General features: G+C 46.8%; 1 protein-coding gene across 2 annotated transcripts in view; it reads right to left on the bottom strand.

Annotated features, from left to right (window-relative positions):
- The window catches only part of PCSK6 (proprotein convertase subtilisin/kexin type 6), a 357311-nt gene that overhangs the window by 118025 nt on the left and 217678 nt on the right, over positions 1 to 21608 (bottom strand). The gene's annotated exons all lie outside the window — the stretch shown is intronic.

Below are 21608 nucleotides of genomic sequence, written 5' to 3'. Positions count from 1 at the left end.
GACAAGATATCCAACCATTCCCATGGGCTGCCTAGAGAAAGCTAAATACTAAATTTCACGGGAGTCTATACAGCAGTGTTATTAAATGTGCTTTTAAAGCTCAGTTCAAAGACAAAAAAAAAAAAAAAAAAGGAAATTTAAATAGTACATTGTGCATCAACTTACTCAATCTTCATTCAAAACACCTTTTCCCCAAGTCATCCTGCGGTGTAATGGATCAGCCAGTTTATGACCCAAGCTAATTTTCCCCTGCTCGATATCTTTTTGGGCATGGGACCTCTCACCGTCTCTCCTGCCTCTGGAGCCTATGACAGGAGAGGGATGGAGGCGGAAGGGAGAGGGATGGAGGCGGAAGGGAGAGGGATGGAGGCGGAAGGGAGAGGGATGGAGGCGGAAGGGAGAGGGATGGAGGCGGAAGGGAGAGGGATGGAGGCGGAAGGGGGGAGAGAAGGAGAAGGATGGAGCGGGGGGGGGGGGGGAAGAAGGGGAGGGATGGAGCGGGGGGGAGAGAAGGAGAAGGATGGAGCGGGGGGGAGAGAAGGAGAGGGATGGAGCGGGGGGGGGAGAGAAGGATGGAGCGGGGGGGAAGAAGGGGAGGGATGGAGCGGGGGGGAGAGAAGGAGAGGGATGGAGCGGGGGGGGAGAGAAGGAGAGGGATGGAGCGGGGGGGGGAGAGAAGGAGAGGGATGGAGCGGGGGGGGGGGGGGGGGAGAGCAGGAGAGGGATGGAGCGGGGGGGGGAAGAAGGGGGGGGATGGAGCGGGGGCGGAAGAAGGGGAGGGATGGAGCGGGGGGGAAGAAGGGGAGGGATGGAGCGGGGGGGGGGGAGAGAAGGGGAGGGATGGAGCGGGGGGGAGAGAAGGAGAGGGATGGAGCGGGGGGGAGAGAAGGAGAGGGATGGAGCGGGAGGGGGAAGAAGGAGAGGGATGGAGCGGGGGGGGAAGAAGGAGAGGGATGGAGCGGGGGGGGGGGGTGAAGGAGAGGGATGGAGCGGGGGGGGGAGAAGGAGAGGGATGGAGCGGGGGGGGGGGGGGGGGAAAGGAGAGGGATGGAGCGGGGGGGGGGGGAGAAGGAGAGGGATGGAGCGGGGGGGGGGGGGAAGGAGAGGGATGGAGCGGGGGGGGGGGAGGAGAGGGATGGAGCGGGGGGGGGGAAGGAGAGGAATGGCGCGGGGGGGGGGAGGAGAGGGATGGCGCGGGGGGGGGGGGAGAAGGAGAGGGATGGAGCGGGGGGGGGGAGAAGGAGAGGGATGGAGCGGGGGGGAGAAGGAGAGGGATGGAGCGGGGGGGGGAGGGATGGAGCGGGGGGGAGAGGGATGGAGCGGGGGGGAGGAGAGGGATGGAGCGGGGGGGGGAGGAGAGGGATGGAGCGGGGGGGGGGGAGGAGAGCGATGGAGCGGGGGGGGGGGAGGAGAGGGATGGAGCGGGGGGGGAGGAGAGGGATGGAGCGGGGGGGGAGGAGAGGGATGGAGCGGGGGGGAGGAGAGGGATGGAGCGGGGGGAGGAGAGGGATGGAGCGGGGGGGGAGGAGAGGGATGGAGCGGGGGGGAGGAGAGGGATGGAGTGATGATTGGCCACTATGCGACCAATTACAAAAAAAAACTTCAAAAAAAGCTCACCACGCCTCTTAATATCTTGGACCGTCTACTTTCCAAAAAAGGGTCATTTGGGGGATATTTGTACTGTCCTGGAGTTTTCTGGCCTCAAGAAAGGAGGAGATCGGCCGTCAGTACATGAGGATTGATCGATTATTAGATATATATTCCATAGTTTGTGGACTCTATAACTTTCCTACAGACTAAACACTGATTTTGATTACTTTCAAAGAAATGTAGTAGAAAAAAGAATTGACGTAGAGGAGGTGATTAAATAACACCAAAAGAAAGCTGTTTGCGTGAAGAAAATGATAATGTCATAGCAGTACAGTGTTGCATGACCGCGCAATTGTCAAAGTGTAAAGTGCTGAAAGCTAAAAATTGGCCTGGGCAGGAAGGGGTTAATGTTCACGGTATTGAAGGGATTCATACAGCTTTTAGCTAGAATGGTCATCCAAGGACAAAGTGTTGTTCTGGAGGATGAAAAGGTAAGAAAAGAAAAAAAGCCTATAAAACAGAAAGCTAACAGAGCCATCAAATCTAAGGGCTGTTCAGCTGAAATTTTCTTTTATATTTTAAATACGCATTAAGCATGTTCATGTGCCCAAGCCACAAAGAGCATAGAACTCACCATCGTCAGTTACTTTGGTCAGAATTTAGAATGCCCTCTAGGTAAAATCTTCCAAGGACAGCCAAATAACCATTCTCAAACTATCCAGCGTCTCTGGGTAACTGTTGCACTTGAACTAAAGCTGAATTCACACAAAACTGAGGAGTGTGGCTATACAGCCACTGGATCACTTTTACAGGTGGAGGAAAGGGGTCCCCACCACCACCACCTTACCCACCAGCTGCATCCAATGCCAGAGACAGAGCAAAAGGAACTTCTGTTTCCTCCCCTTGTGTGAAGTCAAATTGGGGTTACGAGAATTTCGTCAAGTTATCGGCCAGTGAAAGTCGATCAGACCAATCAGTCCGATTGGCTGTACTGGAGGCGAGGAGAGATCTGGGGTCTAGCAGACCCCAAATCTCCCCATAAAGAGGACCTGTCATGGCCCATACTATCCCCAGGAATGTTGTTAATCCCTTGTAATAGCATTCAATTTGATAAAAAAATAAAAATAAAGACCATGTTAAAAAAATAAAAAATAAAAACTTAAAATAATAAAAAAAACTTTTAAGGGTCTCCACCCCCCCCCCACCTCATGCTTATGTGCATGTGGTCTCATGCATAGGTTAACGGCAATCGCACCACATGGGAGGTATTGTTGCGAACATCGGAGGGAGAGCAATAATTCTAGCACCAGACCTCCTGTGTAACTCTAAACTGATGACCTATAAAACCTTTTAAAACATCACCTATGCAGATTTTTTAAATATCATAGTTTGTTGCCATTCCATGGGTGTTTATTTTCAAGCGTGGCATGTTAGGTAAGCATTTACTTAGTCTAACAGCTTTTATATTTACCAAAACAATTGTGTATTATATTGCGTTTGGGTGAACTAAAATTCATTAGTGATTTTTTTTTCTGAAAACTTGTGTCTGATAAACCGCTGCACAAATATTGTACAACATAAAAATTCACAATTACAAACACTTTACTCTCAAGGGCAGGCATATACTGGCCATTGGGACTAAAGGGAGTTTCCCGGTGGGCCGATCGCTCAGTGGGCCGGTTTCAGTGACAGAGTAATGGCTGCGCGGCTCTCCCTCAACTTCACGCAGTGATGTGAGAAAGATGAGAAATACAGAGGAGAATACATGAAATAAAAAAGGTTAGCGAGGACTCCTTATGTTACTTACTTTTTTTGCACAATTGCGTATAGTATATACCGTTTTTGTGCTTGTTTGCAAAATTAAAGTGGGCTGGTCTGGATGAAGTCCAGGGCCAAATTTTTGTCCCAGTCCAGCCCTGGCTCAAGGGCCTCTGCTTAAGAAAATATCTATCTATATCTATCTATCTATCTATCTATCTATCTATCTATCTATCTATCTATCTATCTATCTATCTATCTATCTATCTATATATATACACACATACACACAGTGCCTTGCGAAAGTATTCGGCCCCCTTGAACTTTTCAACCTTTTGCCACATTTCAGGCTTCAAACATAAAGATATAACATTTTTATTTTTTGTGAAGAATCACCAACAAGTGGGACACAATTGTGAAGTGGAACGAAATCTATTGGATTTTTGAAACTTTTTTAACTAATAAAAAAAATGAAAAGTGGGGCGTGCAAAATTATTCGGCCCCCTTGCGTTAATACTTTGTAGAGCCACCTTTTGCTGCGATTACAGCTGCAAGTCGCTTGGGGTATGTCTCTATCAGTTTTGCACATCGAGAGACTGAAATTCTTGCCCATTCTTCCTTGCAAAACAGCTGGAGCTCAGTGAGGTTGGATGGAGAGCGTTTGTGAACAGCAGTTTTCAGCTCTTTCCACAGATTCTCGATTGGATTCAGGTCTGGACTTTGACTTGGCCATTCTAACACCTGGATACGTTTATTTGTGAACCATTCCTTTGTAGATTTTGCTGTATGTTTGGGATCATTGTCTTGTTGGAAGATAAATCTACGTCCCAGTTTCAGGTCTTTTGCAAACTCCAACAGGTTTTCATCCAGAATGGTCCTGTATTTGGCTGCATCCATCTTCCCCTCAATTTTAACCATCTTCCCTGTCCCTGCTGAAGAAAAGCAGGCCCAAACCATGATGCTGCCACCACCATGTTTGACAGTGGGGATGGTGTGTTGAGGGTGATGAGCTGTGTTGCTTTTACGCCAAACATATAGTTTTGTATTGTGGGCAAAAAGTTTGATTTTTGATTTCATCTGACCAGAGCACCTTCTTCCACATGTTTGGTGTGTCTCCCAGGTGGCTTGTGCCAAACTTTAGACGAGACTTTTTATGAATATCTTTGAGAAATGGCTTTCTTCTTGCCACTCTTCCATAAAGGCCAGATTTGTGCAGTGTACGACTGATTGTTGTCCTATGGACAGACTCTCCCACCTCAGCTGTAGTTCTCTGCAGTTCATCCAGAGTGATCATGGGCCTCTTGGCTGCATCTCTGATCAGTCTTCTCCTTGTCTGAGCTGAAAGTTTAGAGGGACGGCCAGGTCTTGGTAGATTTGCAGTGGTCTGATACTCCTTCCATTTCAAAATGATCGCTTGCACAGTGCTCCTTGGGATGTTTAAAGCTTGGGAAATCTTTTTGTATCCAAATCCGGCTTTAAACTTCTCCACAACAGTATTATGGACCTGCCTGGTGTGTTCCTTGGTCTTCATGATGCTCTCTGCGCTTTCAACAGAACCCCGAGACTATCACAGAGCAGGTACATTTATACAGAGACTTGATTACACACAGGTGGATTCTATTTATCACCATCAGTCATTTAGGACAACATTGGATCATTCAGAGATCCTCGCTGAACTTCTGGAGTGAGTTTGCTGCACTGAAAGTAAAGGGGCCGAATAATTTTGCACGCACCACTTTTCAGTTTTTTATTTGCTAAAAAAAGTTTAAAATATCCAATAGATTTCGTTCCACTTCACAATTGTGTCCCACTTGTTGGTGATTCTTCACAAAAAATTAAAATTTTATATCTTTATGTTTGAAGCCTGAAATGTGGCAAAAGGTTGAAAAGTTCAAGGGGGCCGAATACTTTCGCAAGGCACTGTGTGTGTGTATATATATATATATATATATATATATATATATGTATATGTAAATGTGTATATATATATATATATATATATATATATATATATATATAGGGTTCCAAGTAATTTTCTAGCAAGAGCATGCTCATTCTTACATATATCCTAGATTGTAAGCTCTAACGAGCTGGACCCTCTGATTCTTTCTGTATTGAATTGTGATTGTACTGTCTGCGCTATATAAATCTAGTATAATATTAATATATGAGAGAAATGTCAGAATTAGCCCGACTGGATGTGGATTAAAAAATTCCTAAATGACAAAGGCCTCATTCACATTGGGCATTTAGCCCCAATACATGCCCCACTCAGGCATTCGGACCGAGAGCACAGGAGCACGGGTCCAGCCATGCTGCTGCCAGCCTGTTAAAGTTTACACTTATCGGCCACTTTATTAGGTGCACCTGTTCTATAGTTTGGTAACCCAAACTGCTAATCAGCCAATCACATGGCAGCAACTCAATGCATTTAGGCATCTAGACGTGTTCAAGGCGACCTGCTGAAGTTAAAACTGAGCATCAGAATTTGGAAGAAAGGGGATTTAAATGACTTTTAACGTGGCACGGTTGTTGGTGCCAGACGGGCCGGTCTGGGTATTTCAAAAACTGCTGATCTACTGGGATTGTCACACACAACCATCCCTTGTGTTTACAGAGACTGGTCAGAAAAAGAGAAAATATCCAGTGAGCGGCAATCGTGTGGAAGAAAATACTATGTTGATGTCAGAGGAGAATGGGCAAACTGGTTTGAGACGATAGAAAGGCAACAGTAACTCAAATAACCCCTCGTTACACCCAAGGTATGCAGAATACCATCTCTGAACGTACAACACATCGGATCTTGAAGCAGATGAGCTACAGCAGCAAAAGACCACACCAAGTGCCACTCCTGTCAGCTAAGAACATGAAACTTAGGCTACAATTCATACAGGCTCACCAAAACTGGACAATAGAAGATTGGAAAAACGTTGCCCGATTGATGCGTCTGGATTTCAGCTGCGACGTTCAGACAGAAGGGTCAGAATTTGGTGTACTCATGAAAGCATGGATCCATCCTGCTTTGTAGCAATGGTTCAGGCTGGTGGTGGTGGTGTAATGCTGTGGGGAAATTTTTCTTGGCACGCTTTGTGCCGCTTAGTACCAGTTGAGCATTGTTTAAACACCACGGCCTACTTGAGTTTTGTCGCTGACCATGTCCATCCCTTTATGACTACAGCATCCCCATCTTCTGCTTCTTATCCTTCCAGCAGGATAATGAACCAGGTCACAAAGATCAGATCATCTCACCACTGGACAATGAGGTCACTGTACTCCAATGGCCTCCCCACATCTCATCCAATAGAGCACCTCTGGGATGTGGTGGAACATCATGGATGTGCAGCCGATAAATGTGCAGCAACTATGTGATGCTATCATGTCACTGTGACAGGAGTCACTTTGGTCGGGGGGGGGTTTGTGGAACCCAGCTTACCTTGGAGAGCTCTGGGAATGCCTTGTCCAGCTCCCCTGGCTCCTATGTGCAAGTTACCTTGTGTCTATTAGGGGCACAGGGTGACCGAGAACCCCAGTCTGAACTGCACTAATCAGACTCACAACCACACCAGACTTGGCATTTCCTTTTACACCCGACCAGTGCTGTGATTGGTGCAACTCTGTGCATGCGCCTAACAGCTGGCCACCTGCATCCCAGTCACTATGGAATGTTTCCAACACTGTTGAATTTATGCCATGAAGAATGAAGGCAAAAGGGGGTCCAAACCGGTACTAGCAAGGTGTACCTAAGAAAGTGTCCAAGTGTATAGGAGTCTCAACTGCTAGGGCTGGACGGTGCATCGAGTGGTATTGGCGTTTAGGGCAGTATGCGCCCAGGGAAGATAGTCCAGAATACAAGCCGCCTGCAATCCGAAAACATGTCGCTGAGCACATATTGCCCTAAATGTAAGTACACAGGCTCAGTCTTTGGCAGGTTGCCAGCATTGGGGCAGGACGGGGCACCTGCGCCTTCTAATCTCCTGAAACCTCATATCTGGGGGGGATAAACACTCAAAGTACACAAAGCCTAAACCCCCACTTCTATTCACAGCTTCAGCACTTAACTACAAATCCCATGATGCCCAAGCTAGGTAGAGCAGTGTAAAGATCATCATAGATAATTTAGATCACCGACACCCATTATAGCCCATCTGTGATTAATACACGCTAATGGCTGCACCTGTCTCCGCTCAGCAGCGCAGCCCGGGGCCCCCGCGCCGTCACACACAGCATGCATCTTTTATAAACAAAGTGCCGTCTCTAAGCATTTCTCCGAGTCTGAAAGCTCCGAGTCCGTTTTTTTTTTCACGAACTTCACAGCCCATACATACAGCACATTTCAAAGGGGTTTACAAAATGCGGCTCTTGTTTCATGAAAGATTTATAAGGTTGTTCAGGTTATTTTGGAGCTCACGCTGAGGTTCTCCTCCCGGGGTGCCTTATAAAATAAACCGGATCATGTTGCATATTAAGTATGCAATTACAGCCCCGAGTTTGACAGTAAAATCTTTCAACTATTTGCTATTCTGCCTTTGCTGTAAAAACTATTAAACTCATGAACTGGAATGGAGAAAGGAGGAGGAAAAAAAAAAAAAAAAATGCATTAAATGGCCGAGTGCTTTCTACTCCTTAATAGATCTGTTATATATGTCGCACACTTACAAGGTAGACACTTCGATAATTTATCAAGTCATAAATACATCCCGCGCTGAACTAAGGTTCTGAACCTGAAATACCAGGTACATTAATTATCGCCGGCTCTCCGCATCCTTCCAGCCAATTAGTGAAGCAGAGCGGCCGCAGAAGCCGTCCGTTCATATTGAAATGCAAATATCTAGAAGAGCTTTCCGATGAGTGAGTGGGCAATTCCGCGTCAGTCCGGTGCCGGGCGCAGCGAGCGACGGAAGGGGGAAACTTTTGAAAGTCGTTAATTGAGTGATTAAAGAATAAAATAAAACAAAGGGGAGACTATTCTTGTCTTTTTTTTTTCTTAATGTCAGTGCTCGTTACCATGCGGCTAGAGCCTCATCACCGCAGACCGCCGGAGGAATCATTTCTAAAAGCGCTCCTTCAAATGAGGATCAGGCCATGTTGGTGACCTGACAGTAATTGCTGGAAAGTTTCAGGCAGCATATCCAAGTTAGTTTAATATATTTTTTTTATTCTTCACACTGAATTACAGAGATATTAAAACCGAAATACATATTATATTGTCAAAAGTACTAGGACGCCTGCCTTTACGCCAGTGTTTTTCAATTCCAGTCCTCATGGCCCACTAACAGGTCATGTTTTCAGGCTTTCCATTATTTTGCACAGGTGATTTGATCAGTTTCACTGCCTTAGTAATTACCCCAGCCGTTTCATCTGAGGGAAATCCTGAAAACATGACCTGTTAGTGGGCCATGTGGACTGGAATTGAGAAACACTGCTTTACGCGCACATGAACCTTAAAGCGGAGTTCCATCCAAAAGTGGAACTTCTGCTCATCCGATTCCTCCAACCCACCCCCTCCGGTGCCACAATTGGCACCTTTCACCTTTCAGGGGGGTGCAGATACCAGTATAATACAGGTATTTGCCCCCCCACTTCCGGGGAATAGACTCATGCCCCTTCCCGCACCCCCTCCCCCCGCTGTCTCATGGCAAACAAACAGGTCCCAGAGATAGCGGGGACCACTTATGACGCGCAATAGGGAAGCGGGAAGTGAAGTCGCAATGCTTCACTTCCTGATCCCCTCACCGAGAATGGCGTTGGCAGTAGCCGAAAGATTGCTGGACTCCAGGAAAGGTGAGTGTCCATTTATTAAAAGTCAGCAGCTGCAGTATTTGTAGCTGCTGGCTTTTAATAATAATTTTTTTCGGTGGACTCCCTCTTTAATGGCATCCCAGTCTTAGTCTGTAGGGTTCACTTAGGGGTGTACTCACTTTTGTTGCCAGAGGTTTAGACATTAGTAGCTGTGTGTTGAGTTATGTTGAGGGGACAGCAAATTTACACTGTTATACAAGATGTACACTCACTACTTTACATTGTAGACAAGTGTCATTTCTTCAGTGTTGTCACATGAAAAGATAGAAGAAAAGATTTACAAAAATGTGAGGGGTGTACTCACTTTTGTGAGATACTGTAACTACACTATATTGCCAAAAGTATTGGGACATCTGCACATACATGAACTTTAACCACTTTAAGACCGGACCTCTTTTTAAGATGTGGTATTTACAAGTTAAAAAGTTTTTTTTTTTTGCAAGAAAATTACTTTGAATGCCCAAACATAAGTTTTTTTCTAACACCCTAGAGAATAAAATGGCAGTCCTCTTACCCTCTGGTCCCTGTAAACATCCCTTGTAATAGAAAAAAAGCATAACAGGACCTCTTAAATATGAGATATGGGGTCAAAAAGACCTCACATCTCATATTTACAATTAAAATGCAATTTAAAAAAAAAAAATCATTAAAAAACAAAACAAAACAAACAAAAAAAAAAAACATCGGCATGCGGCAGTCGGAAAGTGGTTAATGGCATCTCAGTCTTTGTCCGTAGGGTTCGATATTAAGTTGGCTCACCATTTTCAGCTATAACAGCCTCAACTCTTCTGGGAGGGCCGTCCACAAGGTTTAGAAGTGTGTCTATGGAAATGTTTGACCATTCTTCCAGGAGCGCATTTGTGAGGTCAGGCACTGATGTTGGACGGGTAGGCTTCTAATTCACCCCAAAGGTGTTCTATCGGATTGAGGTCAGGACTCTGCACAGGCCAGTCAAGTTCCTCCACCCCAAATTCGCTCATCCATGTCTTTATGGACCCTGCTTTGTGCACTGGAGCACAGTCATGTTGGAACAAGAAGGGACCGTCCCCAAACTGTTCCCACAAAGTTGGGAACATGAAATTGTCCAAAATGTCTTTGTATGCCGACGCCTTAAAGAGGAAGTAAACCCTTACAAACCACTTTGACCTACAGGTAAGCCTAGATTAAGGCTTACCTGTAAGTCCAAGAAATATCTCCTAAACCTATATGGTTTAGGAGATATTTGCCCGAAAACGGGCACCGCTGTCTACGGCGCATGCGCCGTAGACAGCGGCGCGCAGGCGCACTAAACGTGGCAGTTCCAAGAATGGAGCTGCCGCATTTGTCGACTCCCGTGCGCATGCGCGGGAGTGACGTCATCGCGGCTTCGCCGCTGTCATTCGGTGGAGCTGCAAGACGCCACAAGCAAGATGGATGCGGCGGACTACAGGGGACAGCGCGACTTCGCTGACTCCTGTGTCAGGTAAGTGACACATAATGGGCTACTATGCGATGCATAGTAGTCCATTATGCTTTACCTTTGCAGGGAAAAAAAGAGGAAGTAAACTCATCAGGGTTTACTTCCTCTTTAAGAGTACCCTTCACTGGAACTAAGGGGCCAAACCCAACCCCTGAAGAACAGCCACACATTATAATCACCCCTCCACCAAATGATTTAGACCAGTGCACAAAGCAAGGTCTATAAAGACATGGATGAGTGAGTTAGTCCATTATGCTTTACCTTTGCAGGGAAAAAAAGAGGAAGTAAACTCATCAGGGTTTACTTCCTCTTTAAGAGTACCCTTCACTGGAACTAAGGGGCCAAACCCAACCCCTGAAGAACAGCCACACATTATAATCACCCCTCCACCAAATGATTTAGACCAGTGCACAAAGCAAGGTCTATAAAGACATGGATGAGTGAGTTTGGGGTGGAGGACCTCAACCTGATCGAACACCTTTGGGATGAATTAGAACAGACTGCGAGCCAGGCCTTCTCGTCCAACATCAGTGCCTGACCTCACAAATGCGCTTCTGGAAGAATGGTCAAACATTCCCATAGACACACTCCTAAACCTTGTGGACAACCACCTCAGAAGAGTTGAAGCTGTTATAGCTGCAAAGGGTGGGCCAACTCAATATTGAACCCTACGGACTAAGACTGGGATGCCATTAAAGATCATGTGTGTAAAGGCAGGCGTCTCAATACTTTTGACAATATAGTGTATATATAAATTATTTTTGTACATTTTAAGAAAAAAGGATTGCTATGAACTGTACATCTACCGGTGTAACCACTAACGGGAAAACAGAATGACACAAATTTCACAGATAAATCTGACACGGGCATGGAAAAGAAGTGGCCAGCCATTATACTGGAATTGGGGTGAGCATTGAAAAATATACTTTTAGCTAGTTGAGTGCAAGTGCCCATGTTTAACTGCATAAAATGTAGATCAAGTTTGCAATGAAACTTGTATAACTTCTTCAAAACCGAATCCACCTGATACATTTTTTTTTTTTTCCTGAGAATGTAAAACAGACCGAGGAACACTTGGAAACTCTTATCACAGCAGAAGGAGTGACAGGAGGGCCAAACGAACAATTTACAAACCCTACAGGATTTCACTGCAGAGACCATTAAATGAACTAATGGCATAGTGAGCACCGATAAGGCCTCCAGCATTGACACTTGGCTCATGCGGGGAGCCAGGTTAGCATTTGGAGCTCTTAGGTACAAATGTTCAATAAAATTTTATATATATTTTTTTTTTTTTGAAGCTGCATTTTTTAAAGATGGTTTCCAGATGCGAATTCTGCTCTGTGCCAAATACTTAGGCCACTTAAAGGGTAGCATTTAGGTTCAGATATGAAGCCAACGAAGGCATGATCATATACTGTACAATTCAAACATTCACAGTAGTTTTTTTTTTTAAAGCCAAAAGCAATTCAATATGGGAAACGTTTTCCTGCATAGATAAACAAATCTTGAGACAGGAGGCCGACGTGGTATTGGAGCTCCTGCGCCACAAAAAACCCTGCAGAGGAGCTCCTGCGCCTCAACATTTTAGTGGAGCTCCCTCCTACCAAAACCTGGAAGTGGAGCTCCATTTCTTCAAAATCCTGGGAGCAGTGTGCCTAAACTAGAAAACTTGATCCTACAGCTCCCATGATGGAAAATCTAGCTACTGGTGTTCCTGCCATGGAACACCCAACGCTGGGGCGTCCGCCATGGAACACCCAACGCTGGGGCGTCCGCCATGGAACACCCAACGCTGGGGCGTCCGCCATGGAACACCCAACGCTGGGGCGTCCGCCATGGAACACCCAACGCTGGGGCGTCCGCCATGGAACACCCAACGCTGGGGCGTCCGCCATGGAACACCCAACGCTGGGGCGTCCGCCATGGAACACCCAACGCTGGGGCGTCCGCCATGGAACACCCAACGCTGGGGCGTCCGCCATGGAACACCCAACGCTGGGGCGTCCGCCATGGAACACCCAACGCTGGGGCGTCCGCCATGGAACACCCAACGCTGGGGCGTCCGCCATGGAACACCCAACGCTGGGGCGTCCGCCATGGAAAACCCAACGCTGGAAAACCCAACCCCGGAGCTTCCGCAATGGAAAACCCAACCCCGGTGCTTCCGCAATGGAAAACCCAACCCCGGTGCTTCCGCAATGGAAAACCCAACCCCGGTGCTTCCGCAATGGAAAACCCAACCCCGGTGCTTCCGCAATGGAAAACCCAACCCCGGTGCTTCCGCAATGGAAAACCCAACCCCGGTGCTTCCGCAATGGAAAACCCAACCCCGGTGCTTCCGCAATGGAAAACCCAACCCCGGTGCTTCCGCAATGGAAAACCCAACCCCGGTGCTTCCGCAATGGAAAACCCAACCCCGGTGCTTCCGCAATGGAAAACCCAACCCCGGTGCTTCCGCAATGGAAAACCCAACCCCGGTGCTTCCGCAATGGAAAACCCAACCCCGGTGCTTCCGCAATGGAAAACCCAACCCCGGTGCTTCCGCAATGGAAAACCCAACCCCGGTGCTTCCGCAATGGAAAACCCAACCCCGATGCTTCCGCAATGGAAAACCCAACCCCGGTGCTTCCGCAATGGAAAACCCAACCCCGGAGCTTCCGCAATGGAAAACCCAACCCCGGAGCTTCCGCAATGGAAAACCCAACCCCGGAGCTTCCGCAATGGAAAACCCAACCCCGGAGCTTCCGCAATGGAAAACCCAACCCCCGGAGCTTCCGCAATGGAAAACCCAACCCCGGAGCTTCCGCAATGGAAAACCCAACCCCGGAGCTTCCGCAATGGAAAACCCAATCCCGGAGCTTCCGCAATGGAAAACCCAACCCCGGAGCTTCCGCAATGGAAAACCCAACCCCGGAGCTTCCGCAAAGGAGAACCCAACCCCGGAGCTTCCGCAATGGAAAACCCAACCCCGGAGCTTCCGCAATGGAAAACCCAACCCCGGAGCTTCCGCAATGGAAAACCCAACCCCGGAGCTTCCGCAATGGAAAACCCAACCCCAGAGCTTCCGCAATGGAAAACCCAACCCCGGAGCTTCCGCAATGGAAGACCCAACCCCGGTGCTTCCGCAATGGAAAACCCAACCCTGGTGCTTCCGCAATGGAAAACCCAACCCCGGAGCTTCCGCAATGGAAAACCCAACCCCGGAGCTTCCGCAATGGAAAACCTGGCTACAGGAGCTCCCCCACAAGGAAAAACCCAGGTAATAGAGTTCCCACAAACGAAAAACCTGGTAGTTGAGCTACCACAATGGAAAACGCAGGTATTGGAGCCCAATTAAAAGAATCCATTCTTTATTTTTCAATGGTTTGACTTGACCCCAAGTAATGTAAATAGCAGGACAAGAGCTTCTATGTTTCCAAGGGGGCTGTGGATAAGACCCTCTAGAGTTGCTACACGGAAAGCTTAAGAACAGTAGCACTCTTCTTTAAAATAAGACATTTGAGTCACCAGACACTTAAAAACAATATACTTATATTATCCACTACTGCCAACCAAGAAATTTAGATAGAAACTGGAGAACATGGAAGAAGGCTATGAAAACAAAGAACTGTTAGAGGCAAAACTCTGCTCAGCAATAAAACCAAAGCTAGTATAAGTTATAAGGCAGCAGACTAAAGAAATTCCCTGTTCAACCACAGTAGACAAATGCAACCATTACAGTTTGATCAAAGACCATTTGCACTAAACGTACATCAACCCCCCCATTAGAAATTTTATTTAAGAAGAGAAAACAGTCATAAAACAGTTCAGTTACAGAGACATGAATTATCTAGAAATCAGTATACATGAAAAAATACATCAACTTTTGTGTGTTCTTCTATATTGCCTTTACAGCAGAAACAGCCTAGAACCAGCACTACAATGAATTTGTATGTTTCATAATGCAATATGAGAAATCTGTATATGCAGAACAGAATATATCCCAAGGCCTGGCTGTCTAAATATAGTGGAAGACCTGTCCCTGTAAGGTCCCAGGTACACAATGTTCTGGTCAGATTCCATTTATCCAGAAAAATCCCACGATAACCAGACGTCAGTGTAAAGGTAAAGATTAATTTGCATTATCGCTTTAAAAAACCTTGAATCAACTTCCCCCTTTTTTGTTCACACTGTTAAACCACAAGAAAATACCCAAACATTTTGAACTTTTGTCAGCTTGCATGAGCTCAGCTAAAACGAGGGCAAACTATGTCACATATTAGTGAGATTTCCTCAGGAAATGAAGTGACCACTTGTCTCCCATCTTACACAGAAATAGAGCATGTGGGCAGTCAAGCCATAGGCCTAGGCACACCCTAATCACTGTGTGGTGCAGATTTCCAGTTCAATCCCCTGATATTTCACCAAAGCCCCCTAATGGGGTTCTGAAGGAATCTGCAATTGTAAATAATGAATTAAAATACTGACTAATATATAAACCTCTCTCTATCTCCAACCTCTCTCTCTCTCCTCCCCTCCCTCTCCCTCTCCCTCTCCCTCCCCCTCCCCTCCCTCCCTCTCCCTCTCCTCTCCCTCTTCCCTCTCTCTCCCTCTCCCTCTCCCTCTCCAATCCCAACTCTCTCTCTCTCTCTCTCTCTCTCTCTCCAATCCCAACTCTCTCTCTCTCTCTCTCTCCAATCCCAACTCTCTCTCTCTCTCTCTCTCCAATCCCAACTCTCTCTCTCTCTCTCTCTCTCCAATCCCAACTCTCTCTCTCTCTCTCTCTCTCTCTCTCAATCCCAACTCTCTCTCTCTCTCTCTCTCTCTCTCTCCAATCCCAACTCTCCCTCTCTCTCTCTCTCTCTCTCTCTCCAATCCCAACTCTCCCTCTCCCTCTCTCCCTCTCCCTCTCCCTCTCCCTCTCCCTCTCCCTCTCCCTCTCCCTCTCCCTCTCCCTCTCCCTCTCCAATCCCAACTCTCTCTCTCTCTCTCTCTCTCTCCAATCCCAACTCTCTCTCTCCAATCCCAACTCTCTCTCTCTCTCTCTCTCCAATCCCAACTCTCTCTCTCTCTCTCTCTCCAATCCCAACTCTCTCTCTCTCTCTCTCTCCAATCCCAACTCTCTCTCTCTCCAATCCCAACTCTCTCTCTCTCCAATCCCAACTCTCTCTCTCTCCAATCCCAACTCTCTCTCTCTCCAATCCCAACTCTCTCTCTCTCCAATCCCAACTCTCTCTCTCTCCAATCCCAACTCTCTCTCTCTCCAATCCCAACTCTCTCTCTCTCCAATCCCAACTCTCTCTCTCTCCAATCCCAACTCTCTCTCCAATCCCAACTCTCTCTCCAATCCCAACTCTCTCTCCAATCCCAACTCTCTCTCCAATCCCAACTCTCTCTCACCACCCTGTCCGAATGCCCTAAGACTTCAGGCTTTCCACAGACACCAGGGTGACAACTTCAGTGTCTGTATTTTTGGTAATGGGACTGGACTCCGAGACAGCAGATCCTTCCTCTCAGGCAGCATGAGGGGAGGCTCTTCTGCCAGGCGCAACAGCATAGATAACCAAGGCCTCTTCGGCCAATACGGGACCACTAGGATCATTGTGGTGCGCTCTTGAACAAACATCCTCAGGATTTGTTGGCAAACAAGTCCACCTATGGAAGGCCCCATTACCCTAACATTAGCTGGAAGACTTCCCTGTTTAGTGACCCTTCTGACTTGTACACTTGGTTTCGGCTCAGAAAGTCTGCCAGATGATTGCCCACTCCCTTTACTTGGACTGCAGCTATTGACTTTAGGTTCCCCTCGGCCCAAGAAAAGATGGCACTCTCCAGTCTGATTAAGGATGGACACTGTTTAAATAAGAGACTGCTACCACACTGTCTGAGAGGACTTGTACGTAGTGAATTTTCAGCTCTTTGGCGAATGCCCTTAGAGCATCCCAGATTGCTTGCAACTTCCTCCAGTTGGCTGATCTTTGGGACTGTTTTCTCCCAGCGCCCTTGGGCTACTCTTGACCCCCCATGGGCCCCCCAGCCCAAGGCACTGGCGTCTGTGGTGATACGGATGGTTACCAGAAGAGACCACAGTAGACCCTGAACAAGGTTCTCTTCGTCCGTGCACAACCAGAGAGAGCTCTTGGTCTTTGGAGATAGGCGGGAGTTCAGGTCCAGCGATTCTTGCACTCCATCCCAGTTGTTCAGGATATTGGCCTAGAGACATCTGAAATGGGCCCTTGCCCATGGTACTGCTGGGATTGTTGCTGCCAAGAGATCCAGACCTGACATGGCTGAATGGATGGAAACTGCCAGATTGCTCTGGAAAAAAGTGCCTCTGCCAGGATTTTTGTAAAAATAATGGGGGATGAAGACAGGCCGAATGGCATGGCCCTGAATTGAAAATGTCAGACCTGCTTTCCCCCGTTTGATTGCCACCCTCAAATTTGTGAGATTCTTCATGGATCAGGTCGTATAAATAAGTGTCCCTCGGATCGAGGAAGGCCATGAAGCAATCCAGGGGAAAATTTACTTCACCGTAAAGATGGTTTCCATCTGAAATTTCTTGTAGGTCACCCATTTGTTCAGTGACTTCCAGTCCAGTATTAGGCAGAATTTACCCAACGGTTTCCCAACTACGAAAACGTGAGAGTAGAAAAAGTGGTTTATTTCTCACTGCGGCACTGGAATAAGAACCCGCTGGTCTATCAAGTCGCCAATTTTTGACAAGGTTGTCTGAGGATCCCTGAAAGGTGTGGTTACGAACGTCCATGCGGACGGAGTGACCTTGGACTGGATTTGATAGCCTTCCCCAATTATCCTCAGTATAAATGTATTTGGGGTAGTCTTTTCCCACTGTGGGAGGAACTGCCCCAATCTCCCTCCCACAGGAACCAAGTCACTGGGATTTGGCGTTTTTTTTTAGGAGAGGAAAATGGGACACATTTCTGTCTTCCCCTTCCCCACTGTTTTTTAGGGGTTGACCCCTTAGAGGTCTGTCCCTGCGATGGCCCTGGCCTTTGGGGGAAAAAAATTAAACGTTACCCTGGGGCTTACTTTTGATAGGGAAAGCCTTTGTCTGCAGTACGGTCTAGAGGTTTCCTTCAAATGGAATGCCACACAGCCTAACCATAAAGCCCTGCAAGACGAATTGATAAGGGCAGCGGTTTTCGGCGATAGCTTGACCGTCTCTGCAGATGCATCTGCCATATAACCTGCTGCCTTGTGCAGCATGGGTAGGGAATCAAGAATTTCTGTGTTTTGGTCTTCTTTCAGGGTCCGATACATCTGGTCATGTAGAGACAAGGAGACCTGCTCTTTGATATCTAGTGTCTTGTAGATCACCCCCAATAAAGGCATCCACCTCCTCGAGCGAGAGCCTGTATCTGGCTGAACTTGTCCCTTGGCTCGGAATATCTTTGGAAGATGCCGTCTCACTTGGCTCACCCAAAGGATCTGACTCCTCTCTCCCCCCCCCCCCCCGATTCATCACCCTCCTCTGGGGCTGTAGCAGGGAGAACTGTGGCTGGTTATTGTGGGGTTTCAAGGTTCGACAGTATTGACTTTATAGCCTTCATTTCTTAACACCAGAAATCAATTCTTTGCATTCCCCCATTGCCACCTTGTAAACCAATTTATCAATACAGGGTTTACAAAGGGGCTTGTTCTACCCTTTAAATTTGTTATTACATGACGGACACCTCTTCTCCCCCCCAACCTCTTCAGTTCTTTGGACTGAGCTTGAGACAAGAGAAGGCGAGAAGAGAAGGGAGGGCAAAAGGGAAAGGAAAAAAAACAGACAAGCTGATGTCAAACAATAGCCAACCAGTGGGTGTATACCTTCACCAACACCTATGTGCACCCCCACCAGCCGCTGACGGGAGTCACATGACTCTTTAGCCTGGGTACCATCTCACTAAGGGGGGGGGGGGGGTGGCGAATGTCTACCAACATTGAGTCCATCACCCCCCCAAGCCCTGTAGGCCAAATGCATCCCAGTGTCCTCCTACCTGAGCCGACACGACTGCCACCTGGTTCAGCTAGATCCATGCTGTTCTCCTGGAGCATCATACTGCTGCTGTGGAACTGTCCGCTTGCTGTGACCGGCGTTTTATAAAAGACCGCCATGGATCCTGCGTCCACGCTCGCAGCGTGACCCCGAACCGGAAGTGGTGTGCCGGATGTCCCCATCCTCTTCCTGCATTCCACAGACCAAAACTCGAGGCCTAAGCCCGACCCCCACTGGAATCATGCTAGGATACTATAGTATGTGGCCAGCAGACCGCCATGAGCCCTGTGCAGGGAACGCTAGCCCTCCCCATGCTATCCTGGAGGAAGATCCCGGCATCAGCTCTCTCCGCAGCCTGACCAAGGGGCTTGGATGCCTGCCATCCCTGTTCACAGGTACTTGCAGACCTTTCCCCCTCTTCCTTAGGCAGCCCTATCTAGGCTCAGGGGAAGGAGAGCTCCCACCCAGCCACCTCCTCTGGTGGAGGAAACACTAAGACTGGGGAAGAGGGACCGAAGTCATCCTTTATGAATTTGAATTTAGCGTTTTCTGCCTTCGGAGGTGGAGCCTCTCTCCAGTGCTGTCCTAAGCAGACTAGAGAAAAACTAATTTTTTATTCCAATCTTCAAGCCACAGCCACCAATGAGCAGACTAAAAGCAAAATAGTACACCCAGATTTGAAAACACAACAGCTTATCAGATCCTATTGACCATTGTTGCTATAAATGGTTAAACATCGCATGAGGGTTTTAAGTCCCCCGGCAGTTAGCATGCCTTCTCCATAAGCTGAATATAGAATTGCCATCTCAAATTTATATTATTCCTAGAATTTAAATTCGTAATGGTTGCTTAGTTATGCTATATATGTACGATATTTGCAAATATTTTTGACCATTATTGTCAATATTATATTTCATTGACTGTAATTCTTCCTTTCTATATGAAATATCAATAAAAATGATTGAAAAGTAAAAACATTACAAAAAGTGATCCCGTAGTGCAATGCTGTATGGTTTATTTTATTTAAAAGTGTGCACTCATAAAAATAAGCAGCAAATCGTATCTCCAGCCATAGTATTGTATTTATATGGGCAGAGGACCCAGTCAACAACTGACTCCGTGTGCGTGATGACGTCACTCTCGTAGGCCTGTAAACCTACACGTTTTGTCACAGATGACATCATGGGGGGGATTTTTTCACAAATTTTTATTTTATTTTTTGTGATGCGAGTTCAGCCATACAGATCGTACCGCAATTTGTATAACTTGTAAGATCCATAGATTTAAAACTTTTCACGAAAGTCCTAGCGAATTGCTTATAACCATTATTATATGTATTGATTGGTCCAGAACAGGTGAGATTTATGCCTGGGAGGGAGGCTAGGGATATTGTGACAAAAGCCTTAAATCTAATTCACAGGGCGCACTCCAATGGTCTCGAAGGCATGCTTCTCTCTACAGATACGGAGAAAGCCTTCGACCGAGTGTCGTGGGACTATCTGCATGCCACCTGTTGTCGTGGATTTCAACCCTATACAGTAACCCAACGGTGAGAATTAAGGTAAACGGCTCATTATCGGATACTGTGTCGATTAAGAATGGAACACGACAAGGGTGCCCATTGTCACCTTTACTGTTCATTCTTACCCTTGAACCGTTAATCCGGACAGTTAATTCACCATCGATTTGGGGCTTTCAGGTGGGGACCAAAAACATACAAATCAGCAGCATATGCTGCCGATTTGTTATTTTCCATCACTCAACCACGTTTCACTACCTAATTTATGCGAGATCTTCACACATTACTAATTTGAGAGATAATTGTAAACTACAAGAAAGCTGAAGCATTAAACTTAACATTAGTTGGGAAAACTTTAGTTACCACACGGGATAATTGCACCTTTAAAATGGGAAGACAAAGCCAATAACTTGGCATATGGCTCGCCTCGAAAATGGATTCAATATAGGTGTCAAATTTTAAACCCCTCTTACAAACATTAATAGAGATTTAGAAAGATGGTCTCTGAACTATTTTTCTTGGGTTTGGCAGAGCAGCCATAATCAAAATGACAATCTCACACTACTCACCAAGGGAAAACATGTTGGAGGTATGGGTTTTCCAAATTTAAAAAATGACTATTTAGCCTCACATGTGAACCGTATAATTGACTGGCATTGCAATGCAGACAGTAAGGACTGGGCGAGTCTGGAAAATTAAGCAGTGCCTATTCCGATTAAATATACACCTTGGATTGCGTGGACCGAGTGCCCTACGCAACTTAAAAATCACCCAATAGGGGCCACACTAAAAGCACAGCAGAAAATTTGTAAAAACACCAACCTGATCTCCTCCTCTCCGGGTCCATTGACCCCAATACATAACTAAGCCTGGGTTCACACTATAACCCGCTGCGGAACGCACAGGAGCGCTGTGCGTCCCCGTTCCAGGGACGAATAAGGGCCGATTCTATGACTGAATTCGGCCCTGAAATGGAGCCAAAGACACGTGCGTTTTTTATGCAGTGTGTTCCGCAGCCGCCCCGGAGATATGTGAACCGACTCCATAGGGAGCCAGTCACATTCTACTATGCGAATTAGATGCGGGGAAACGCACATCTAATTCGCATAGGTGTGAACGGGGGCTCAGAGTTTCCACCAGGCCTAACAATACAAGCAGGAAAGGAAGTGAGACAAAACCCTTAATAGCAATCCATTTTTTTGAAAAGCATAGAATGAAAACATTACAAGAGCTTCAACAAGTTAGCGGACAAGAAACGTTATCTTACTGGGAATATCACCAAATTCACAGCTTTGGCTCAAATCCCAATAAACGTACACATTGTGTTAAGCCCTTGTCTTCACTTGAGGTGTGTTTAACAGCCAAAAAAAAAAAAATTTAGAAAATTTCTCTGGCATATACTTGGTTACAATCTCCAGGAATTACCGAAACACAAAAGGTTTTGGGAAAAAGAGTTGAACACCTGTTTTGGCAATGATCAACGGCTTCATGCTTGT

The sequence above is a fragment of the Lithobates pipiens genome, unplaced genomic scaffold, assembly GCF_037356315.1.
Source record: "Lithobates pipiens isolate NorthernLeopardFrog02 unplaced genomic scaffold, aLitPip1_a1.2 Scaffold_8, whole genome shotgun sequence".
NCBI lineage: Eukaryota > Metazoa > Chordata > Amphibia > Anura > Ranidae > Lithobates > Lithobates pipiens.
This window is presented reverse-complemented; position numbering and strand designations above follow the sequence as displayed.